Raw genomic sequence first — 11,431 nt, 5'->3', positions numbered from 1 at the left:
TTGAAACATGTGTTGAAACAACGAAAATGTTGCAATTGGCTCCACCTCCTGCGCTTTTTTTGTCATTGTATAAAAAACTGAGATGTATCTGCAACTTGATTTCGCATAAGAAATTGTTGCTGTGATGCACAAAGTTCATAATCGAAACAAATTTTGCTGCTTCGGATATATTTAGTAATAATCAGTAAAAAATATGATACGATTTTTTACATTTCAACTATTAACGAGACCAAGCTCGAATATAAGATGATACAAAAACAGTTCGTAATAAACATATGTTAAACTTCTGATATATTTGGATAATCGGGTACCGAAGCTTATGGCTGAAAAATATTTCATATATTAAAACATCTCAAAATAACGTTTGAGTTCTGACAACCTGTCAATTAACTTACGCAATGAAAGTGAATCTTGTACTTGCGACCAAAACCAAAGATAACATTTTCAGCACGTTATCCTTCTTTCTCTCTATTGTAATCGTACTCTTTCAAAATGAAGATTGATTGATTGAATATACATTTTTTAATGCTGTAAATCTAAGAAAGATGTACAGTTAGAGAAATAAACTTATAATATTACGCATCTCATGGCGTATTCAACTAAGAACGGCGTATCGCCCTTCATTTAGATGTAGAATACGTATGATGTAATGTCTATGTTTAGCTGGAACAAAGGAGCAAAACCAAAGTTTTGCGCACAATGGGTAAAGTAAGCAAATAAAATCACCACGAGGTCAACACCGTTACGGACGTTGACGGAGGTACGGCGATGATGACTTGGCGTCAAATGCGCATTAATTGATCATCATCACCCATTTTCCCACTCTACACTTAGCTTTCGTTTTGCTTTCAAATATGAACAAGGAAAAGTCTGGATGTTCTCATCTGGTTTATATTTTTCCAAACATCTGACTGCTTGTGGCAATTGGCATCCACGGCGAGCATCGCAAGGGATAAAATAAACAACCATTCGCAGCCGCATGCGGGTTCCTGACAACCTATCCCGGTTTTACGGTCAGTCTGTTTTAGTCTGGTTGAAATATATTCGAATCAAATTGTGGATGTGAATGAAGGCGTCAATCGTTCGTTAAAACGGGAGTATTATTACCAGGTTAACTGCAGATTTTACTATTCTGAGGCGGTTCATGAATATAACGAAAAAAGTGGCTAACAAGCGTAGTGATGCCAGCACATTTTGCTTCGTTTTTCTTTATCCATTTGTTGTATGATTTTATTTTCTCCTCAATATAGTGTTGGTATTAAGGGCTATTCCCACTGCTTCCGTTCCGGGGCCGGGCCGGATCCGGGCCGTGTCCGTGTCCCGTCCGGGACTTTAATGCATTCACACTGCGCCGTGTACGAACCGTGCCTGCGCTGCGCTTTGGCTGAGGAATGTTGATGTGTGCATGTGAAAGAACGTCTTCCTCATTTTTTCATACCGCAGTTCACTCCGCGCGAAACATGTCACTACAACATACACGCATCCACCCGAGTGCCTTCCGTGCACTCTTCGGCCAACACAAAGTATCGTCGGCAACGATAGTTTTTCTCTCGCACGGCGGCAGCACGACGGCAACTCAACGCTGCCCCGGTCTGGGCACGGCGCGTCGGTGTGAATGCGTTCATAAGAACGCATGCAATCAATCTCAAACGAGCCCGGACGACACGCGGAACAGCCACGGCCCGGTCCCGGAACGGAAGCAGTGGGAATAGCCCTTTACGATTCATTTCACATAATTTGATCAATCATCTACAATTGGAAAGACGAATTGTTTATGGCACTAACGGTATTTAACGAGCGTCATTTGGCAGCGCTGATTATGTCCACCAGCAGGAGTTCTTTCGTTAGTAAAGCGCGCGCGATCCTTTTTTCAGTACATTGGCGGTGCTCGATCGGCATACATGGTTCCGGTCTGGACGTGCTCAGTCCTCCTCGAATAGGTTTGTTCGGTTAAATTTTGTTTTCAGCCAAGAAAAGTAGCTTAATGAAATTGAAGTCAAGTGTCATTCAACAGCCGTATGTAACTTGAGGAGATTTTCTTCTTTGGTTAATTTTCCTGTAATTCGTCCGCTTGCGCACCAAGTGTTCATTCGGAGCATGTGTTTTAGTGGCGAAGAGAGTGAATGAGAGTGACGGATCGTGTTACAAATAGAATTTAATACGATTCACTTTTAACTAAAAATTCTGATGTGTTTACTCTTTTGAACCCCGCCAGAGCTGCATATCCTAAGATCAAGGCGGTCTTAGTCTGCATTGGTCCTGCGCTGGGACTGCACGTGTTTTCGGAATTGCCCAGTGACGCATTGTGGAGCGGGTTGTACAACTGATTATAATATGTAAGTACTGAGCTGATTGGACGGTATACTTTGAAATAATTCTTATAATATAAAATTTAAATGAATCGAAGAGCTATTGTCAGAAGATTAAAACAATTCAGCAGAGTGGGTGGCGATGGAGTATTTAATAACAACTTGCTGATAGTCCATGATGAAGTGTACTTGCAGTGAACCGTACGTGTATGTGTTTTACTTGATCTTTGAACCATGAATCGTCGTCAAAATTATCAATATGTTTCGCGTAATGTGCGCAAAACATATTGTGTGAAGAGTCATGGACGATCGAGTTGTGTAATAAACAACTAGATTGGTTCCTTAAATTTACTTACCTTAGTGTGATGTAGTAGTTGAAAATGGAGAATGCTTGAGTGTAGAATTATGATTGTCCTTTGATTTATCAAAAGTATAAGAGCGTTTTAACTATAGTGATTATTTTCAATGTCGCAGCTTGTAAAATATTTACGCTTATTCTTGTTTACGGCCGCATCCGAATTTCGTACGAAAAGGTTGATTCGAAAAAAATGGAAAATGCTTTTCCGCTCTGGAATGAGGGTTGATCGAACGTTCGAATTGAGTTCATGACATTTAGAATTGGTGGAAAGATTTGTTTGAAAATCACACAGTGCACAGTGGTCTAAGATCGGAAAATCGTGATCGTTATAGATTTGACTGTGAAAACTTGATTTTATGTACTCAATGTCTTCAGCAAAATTGTTCCAAAGAATAAGGCCTTACTTTTGGCGTTTTCGGTTTTACGATCTATCCACTTAACTGTTAGATAAAAGAAATATTTTTCCTTATTTTTAATATACCAGATTGCTTTCCTCAGCAAAGTTGTGGAAAAATTCAAAAGAAACACAATTGCTGAACACTGCGATGTCCTATCTGTATGTTGGACACGACAAAATGAAGTTTTTTTGTGGAACATCCCCCCCCCCTTAAAAACTGTTTTTTGTCCATAACTTTTTCTGTGATTGTCAAAACAATAATCTTTACAAAGTGATTTTAAGAAGGGGTGTTTCACAAAAAACGTCGTGTCCAACGTACAGATAGGACATCGCAGTGTTCAGCAATTATTTTTCAATATACTAAAAATAGACAAATTTTCCAATCTTTTGACGGATCAAGATCGGTCAAGAATTGAAAAAGTAAGAAGCATTTCATTTTGATGGGTACCCGGGTACCTGCCGAGTGCTTACGTGTGTTAAAATTGCCGAGTATATAACGGTTAATAAAATGAGTGAAAAGTGCTGGAGTTTTCATCAATAGTTATTGAAATATATATATATATATATATATATATATATATATATATATATATATATATATATATATATATATATATATATATATATATATATATGTATATATATATATATATATATATATATATATATATATATATATATATATATATATATATATATATATATATATATGTATATATATATATATATATATATATATATATATATATATATATATATATATATATATATATATATATACATATATATATATACCCATCAAACTTTTCAAAATTATATCTGTTGGTTATTGAAGTCCATGGTGCCCAGGTTTGATCATTGAACTAACTAAGTTAGTTCACTGAATCTGCGAAGAAAAAATGAACTAAAATTTTGTTTTACACCAACGAAAGAAATTTAACTTGGATTAGGTAGCCTCTCCGTTTTCACTTCGTGTTCGATAAAATTAATTTTTTTTAAGGGGGGAATTTGTTAGTAGCTTAAGTATTTATGATAAATATTAGTAAATAATGAGTATGTGTGTCCAATCACAAATGGTGACTTCTCAACACTGTTAGAAATTTGTAATTTTAATTGTTAGGATTTGTTTGCTTTCGCAATTAGGATTTATCATTCGTAGGGATTTAAACCTACTTGTCAGAAATGGGGAAGTAAACTTACAACTAACTTAATTGCTAACTTATTGGATATAAAGAGAGCTTATCGTAGCAATTGAGGATTGCAACGATTTTTGTCGAAAATTGTTAATAATTTAATTTGACATAGCTTCTAATGGTTCAACACCAGTAAGTCTATGTAATTCGAGTGTACCAAACCAAGGAGGACGCTTCAAAATCATTTTCAGAATTTTATTCTGAATCCTTTGGAGCGTTTTCTTCCTTGTTGAACAGCCACTTGACCAGATCGGTACAGCATAAAGCATTGCTGGTCTAAAAATTTGTTTGTAAATCAAAAGTTTGTTCTTTAAACAAAGTTTAGAATTTCTGTTAATGAGAGGATATAAACATTTCGTATATTTGATGCACTTGGCTTGTATACTCTCAATGTGCTCTTTGAAAATAAGTTTTTTATCATAAATTAGTCCCAAGTACTTAACCTTGTCAGACCAACTTTAAATAACCCCATTCATCTTGACAACGTGATTATTGTTTGGCTTGAGGAAAGAAGCCCTAGGCTTATGCGGAAAAATTATCATTTGAGTTTTAGAAGCATTGGGAGAGATTTCCCACTTTTGCAAGTAGGAAGAAAAAATATTGATAAAATTAGTAGAATTGTAAATAATATGCACTAGTATAATGTTATTATTGTGCAACTTAGAATGTACTTTTCGATGATTTATGACCGATATATTGTTGCCGAAGAAGAAAAGGAATGTTAGCTTGATACTCGCTGAAGGGGTCCGCTAGAGTTTCACAAATGGAAATAATGTTCGACGTATAGGTTATCATTATGGTTTACACTAAAAATAGTACACATACATATCATTAGTTGGATTCCACAAGCAAAGGCTCAAACTTTAATCAACTATCGGGTTCTTCCATTCGCATAAGTTTTGACTACTGGTAAAAAATTTACTATCGCAGTGATTTTTACCGATTGAAACAACAGAAAACGTGACTATATGTTTGGTGAAAAAAATTGTGTCATAGCCATGACACATGTGTTTTCCAGGTTAATTAAAAGATGCTCCAATCTCGTATAATGTTGATGCAGCTTCGTACAGTTTAAATGTTGTATGAACCTAGATCGGTGCTAAAAGATAAGTCTCGCCTAACATGTGAAAAGGGCCTATCTGCCATATGTGAACGAGCCACAATTTCATGTTTTTTAATGAACATAAGAGTAAGTTGTATTTATTTTTATTTTGTAAGTTGATGGAACGTTTACCGATCTAGGACCGAATGAATAAGAGATGTCCAGCTCTTTCCGTCTTGGGCAGTTTTCCTGTCATTTCGTACCTTCGTGCACCTTCTTCCACCGCGTACCGTACGTCCACAGAGTCGACGGCCTCTTCCGAGTTCTCTGCTGAAGATTGTTTTGGCGGCACTCTCGTCAGCCATTTTTGCTACATGTCCAGCTTACTGAAGCCTGCCACACTGTATTACCTTCACTATATCAGCATGTTTGTATACCTTGTACAACTCGTGATTCATACGCCACACAGTGGGGCAGATTGGTCTGTTAGTGCGACAAAACCTCATAACTTCTAAATGGTTGTTTCTACAGTGTTTATGTCTTTGGCAATGTTGTTCAGCATAAAAATATCTATGAAAAATGTATTCAAGTAGCTTTAATTTTCTTCCTACAGATGGCGCTGACATTTATCTTCTAAATAAATGGTACTAGCCATTTTGTTTCTTCAGAAAAGTTGTTCATATCATCAATTGACATAAAGTTGTCGAAAACATCAAAATTGTAGGGTTGACTGTTAACGAGATAGAACTATTTTTATTATTCACAAAACAAAACCACATAACTTCTCAAATTCAAGTCATAGAATATTGGTGTCTTCGGCAAAGTTGTTCGAATGATTGTGATCTATCTTCAATGTTTGGTCTAGATCAGTTTTTACTTATCTAAATCACTTTGTTAAAAAAAATAAGCCTAATAACTTTTTAGGTTCATGTTATAAAGGTCTCAAGTGTCACGCGAAGTTGATCAACTATATACGATTTACCATTTTACACATCATGTTTTGATCTAGAGGACTTCTTTTTTATCTAGAAATCTCATGTTCAAGTCTGAGCAATTTTTTTGTTCTTAGATCAGTTGTTGATTCCAAACGTATTGCTCATGATTCATGATATATAACAAGAATGATTGAATTTAAATAGATTACAGAAACATTTATTCATCGTCTTCCAAATCATTTTCAACGTAAAGGAGTTTCACGACCGCTTTTTTTTTTGTTTTGCGGGTATCAGTTAAATCGAAGTTTGCTCTTAAACTGGACAAAAAGAGGTCAGATTAACCAACATACCGTTCAATACATCTCGCATGGTTTCAATTCTGCTGGACTTTTGGCTGTGCGCTTCACAAATTTGTCAAAATGTGATGTCGTCATAGAAAGCTGCCGCGAAATGCATGATTTATACTTAAAAACATGCTGTATAAAAAATCAAATAACTTTTGAAGCGGCAGAAAGCGGCAGCTAAAGTTGGGTTTTTTGAACAGCTAAGACTTCAAATCTAAGAAGAATATAGAAATGATACTCGCTGGTAAATCACTTTTTCGAATATTTGAAATTAGTGAAAAATTGGGTTTTTTATCTGTGTAAAACGTTGTGCTCAATCGTGGTATGGTAGGATATACTTAGCTATCTAAGTTTTCCTTGCTTTAAGTTAACTCATATTGAAGAGATTTCATGCATAATTTCATTATTATTTGGGAGCTCTTGCATTTTGTAGGTTGGTAAAGATGATCGAAATATTTTTTTTTTGATTTTATCAAATGTTAAACCCCAACTTCTCCTACCTCACGAGGTACTAAAACATACGAATTATTTACAACCTATGCTTGATTCTTGGTCTGTAGGTATTCTAATTTCTGCAAAATATCGATTTCGAACCTAATTCCAGAAAAAAAAATTTCCCAGTCAACATTTTCATACGTATAATAATGTTTCGATTCCAATATCCGCACTCATATATATCATACAAACTCGCATTTGATGCACAAAAACAGGATATGCGTACTTTTTTGGAGGCGATATACGTACTGAGGAATAATGGTATGCAATTTATTGATATACGTATTTACATACGATAATTTCCGATTGAAAGCGATTTGTTTAACACTATCTTACAATTCTAAGCCTACAGTCGTAGATCGGTTAGACTCTACCATGGTATACAATTAAAACTGAATTTTTGCGCATGATAATGAGCGTGGTTACGATTTCGACTTCGTTAAGATATATTTGCGATAATTTTCACACATTGATATACGATTTATGGTTGACTGGGTTAGGTTTTGTCTGAGCTTTTGTATGGGGCTGCCCCAGTGTGCGCCAGCGCCACACTTTATCTTCCAAATTACCGCCAAGTATCGATCGCAGGACTTCACGCTCAAAAACTCCGAGCAGTCATCGATCAGCTTCCTTCTGGGCCTATGCTTTATATCCGTGAAGGGCAACTGGGAGGATCAGCGTTCTCTACAGCGCTAGTTTTGTGCGAATTTGCAAACTACGAGACCTTAGCTGGTATTAACGTAGTTCGTAGAAGGCCCTGTTCGCAGCTGCAACTCGTCGTTTCACTACACGGCTTATATCGTTGTCACATGTCACAAGCGTTTTAAGAAATTATTCAACCACTTTCTATTGTTCCCCATCAATCTTCACTTTAGGCGGGGGCTTAGCGTGGCTGGTAACGTCTCCACCAACCACGCTCGATGCCTGCTTTCGAATCCCAAAGCCGACATAGATGTCGATGGTTGTAGGATGGCGTGATCCACTACCAACCAACCCAACTGGTCTAGATTCAATCCTAGCCGACATGGGGAGGTTTACTGAGGCGAAAAATCTCTGGGATCACGCATTTCATCGCATGAGGAAGTTAAGCCGTTGGCGTCGATCCGGTAATCAACGGGTCGTAAGTTAGGGTCCTGGGTGGAGTCGCCTCCCCGGGCGTCGGTGATTGGCACAACAACAGTGGCGGAACTAGACCGACGGAAAACAAGCGAGAATAAAAATAAAAATCTTCACTTCAGCACCAGCACCACCGGAACTTGCACGCTTCCTGCCAGCTACCATGTAGTTTGTTTTGGTAGAGTTAGTGCTGAGTCCCAACCTCGCCGATTGAATGGTAAGTTAGAGAGCGCATCCCCCTGCTTCAGTTCATCTTACGTTACGAACGCGATTGATGTCTCGCTAACTACACGCACGCATGATTTCGATCCCTCCAGCGTCATATGACTCAGCTTAATGAGTTTCGTCAGGAAACCGTGTTCCAACATAATCTGTCACAGCTCATTTCTTTTCACTGATTTCTATGTTGCCTTAAAATCTACAAACAGATGGTGAGTCAGCAAGTTAATCGCCCGGAACTTCTCGATGATCGGTCGCAGGATGAAAATTTATTCCGTCATGGAACGCCCCTGTCGAAACCAGCCTGGTATCCGCCGACGAAAGATTCTGTTAACGGTCTCAATCTTTTTTTTTTTTTTTTAAAGGTGGCGGGGAAATCTGCAAACAGACACCTGAGAAGAGAACTCAGGGTGTGGGGATGAGACTAGGGGAGAGATGCTTGGGTAGTTACACTCGCCCAGGCACCTACTGATCCCTGTCCCGACCCACTAAAACCCCTCCAGTCTCCAGCCCTGGTCTTTCCGGAACGACGGTTAAGTATTACGTCGGGGAGTGGCTTTTGTGCGTGATGCACCCTCTTTACTCTTATAACCTCCTAGCTAACTACCTGGAGACTGGTAATTAGCTACCACTGGCGTGTTGGTGGTTGACCCGCCACACACGTTGCAGCTCCAGAACAATCTGAGAGGCGGCCGCACAGACCGCGTTCCAGATGTCCGGGTCGTCGCACATCCTCCGGACTAGATTGTCCGGAGTAGTGCCAGGCCCGCTCACAGCCATCATGTTGCTCCTCGCTCTTACGAAACGGGGGCATACGAAGAAGACATGCTCAGCAGTCTCCTCCTCCTCCACGCACTCGGGACACATGGGGGACACCGCGTGTCCGAACCTGTGCAGATATTGCCTGAAACAACCATGGCCTGACAGGTTTTGTGTCAGGTGGAAGTTCACTTCACCATGTCGTCTCCCGACCCAGCCGGATATCTCCGGTATGAGTCGGTGCGTCCATCTGCCCTTTGTGGAGTTGGACCATTCCCGCTGCCAACGGAGCATCGAGAATGACCTTCTGGTACCTCGTATGCCCCTTGTGTCACGTTGGTCGAAACACTCTCTGTCCTCCTTGATGGCGATGCTGATAGGCATCATGCCGGACAAGACACAGATTGCATCGTATGACACCGTACGATACGCACTCGCAACTCTCAGGCACATGAGCCTGTAGGTGCTTTCCAGTTTACCACGGTAACTGTTAGTACCTAGCGCTCGGGACCACACTGGCCCACCATACCTAAATATGGACGAAACCACGCTGGCAAGAAGTCTTCGCTTGCTGCCATAAACCGCTGAGCTATTGGACATCATACGAGATAGTGCTGCAATAGCCGATGAGGCCCTCTTACAGGCATAGTCGACGTGACCCCCGAAACGTGAGCTTGTCGTCCACCATAACCCCCAAGAGCTTCAGGGATCGCTTCGAGGTGATGGTGCAGTCTCCGACTCTGACCACCGCCTGTTGCTCCAATTTACGGTTGTTCACAACCGTGACCTCCGTCTTATGATGCGCGAGCTCCAGTTTCCTGGAGCGCATCCAGTCCTCGACCTTGCGTATACAGTGCGCGGCCGTCAACTCGACCTCCTCGATAGACTCGCCGTAAACCTCCAGCGTTATGTCGTCTGCAAAGCCGACGATCACAACCCCTACAGGGAACTTGAGTTTCAACACTCCGTCATACATGACATTCCACAACACCGGGCCCAGGATAGAACCTTGCGGAACTCCTGCGGTAATTGGGACGCACTTCTGACCCTCCTCCGTGTCGTAAACAAGTATTCGATTCTGGAAATAATTTTCCAGAATCTTGTACAGCGACACCGGTACATGGATGCTCCTGAGCGCGAGCGCTATGGAGTCCCAACTGGCACTATTGAACGCATTCTTCACGTCGAGCGTGACGATTGCGCAGTAGCGTATTCCCCTTCTCTTGCGCTGGATTGCTACCTCCGCCGTCTTGATGACGGAAGAGATTGCGTCCAGCGTGGACCTGCCCTTCTGGAAGCTGAACTGGTTACTTGCCAGACCGTGTACACCCTCCGTGTACCTCACCAGTCTGTTGAGGATGATCCTCTCAAGCACCTTGCCCGCGGTGTCCAGCAGGCAGATAGGCCTATATGCCGATGGGTCCCCTGGCGGTTTCCCAGCCTTCGGCAATAAGACCAGTCTCTGCCGCTTCCACCTGTCCGGAAAGAGACAGTCATCCAGGCACCTCTGCATGACTGCCCTGAACAGCCCGGGGGCCGTTTTTATCGCCAGCCTGATCGCCAGGTTAGGGATACCATCCGGTCCCGGTGCCTTGCTCACCTTTAGGGATTTGGCGATCACGATGAGTTCCTCATTCGTAACCCTTGCCTCCTCCCCTGCCTCGACACGGCTGTCGTCGCTCACGGATTGGATGCTCGGCAGGTTGGCCGACCATCTCTGGTCTATGTCTGAGATACTGGAACGTCGGACGTGAGACTCGACCGCCGGAGGCCAAGGACTTGGCTCGTGGCGTGGAAAGAGTCCCTCGATGATACGCTCCAGCATCGCTGGTGATCGCTCTGCAGGCGCCTCTGTACATCATTCCAATTACAGAAGTACCGATATTAGGTGGCATATGGTCATTAAATACTGTTTGCTAGGAACCGGAAGTTATTTGGCTGGTTTCCAGGAACCGGAAGTTTTGATCTTCAAAACGGTGTTTGGTATCGATTCTCGGTCTCTGGATGTTTTCCGGTTTTGAAAATATCCATATTGGGTGGTATTCCTCCTTGTTTTTAGCTTTGAATGAAATCGAAATGGAAGTCTGCGGTTATACGACTAACTATTATCCTTAAAAGCATCTTTCCCCCGCATAATCGATAACCATAGGCGCAATTACGGGTTTGTTTCAAGTCCCCTGTAGAATTTTCCAGAGAATGATTATGTTCAATATAAATATATTCCATACTTCTTATCAGAGCATCAAAATCAACACAAATTAAGA

General features: G+C 40.9%; 1 protein-coding gene across 1 annotated transcript in view; it reads left to right on the top strand.

Annotated features, from left to right (window-relative positions):
• The first annotated feature begins 1,794 nt into the window (after positions 1 to 1,794).
• Positions 1,795 to 11,431, top strand: part of LOC129729722 (myosin-11) — a 30,945-nt gene continuing 21,308 nt past the window's right edge. Inside the window, exons 1-2 of the mRNA XM_055688508.1 lie at positions 1,795 to 1,940; positions 2,216 to 2,336. The gene's annotated coding sequence lies outside the window, so the exon portion shown is untranslated. The remainder of the gene's footprint in view (positions 1,941 to 2,215; positions 2,337 to 11,431) is intronic.

Source organism: Wyeomyia smithii, chromosome 3 (assembly GCF_029784165.1).
Source record: "Wyeomyia smithii strain HCP4-BCI-WySm-NY-G18 chromosome 3, ASM2978416v1, whole genome shotgun sequence".
In the NCBI taxonomy this organism is placed as follows: Eukaryota; Metazoa; Arthropoda; class Insecta; order Diptera; family Culicidae; genus Wyeomyia; species Wyeomyia smithii.
Note: the sequence above shows the minus strand (reverse complement) of the source record. Positions and strands in the feature narration are given on the sequence as shown.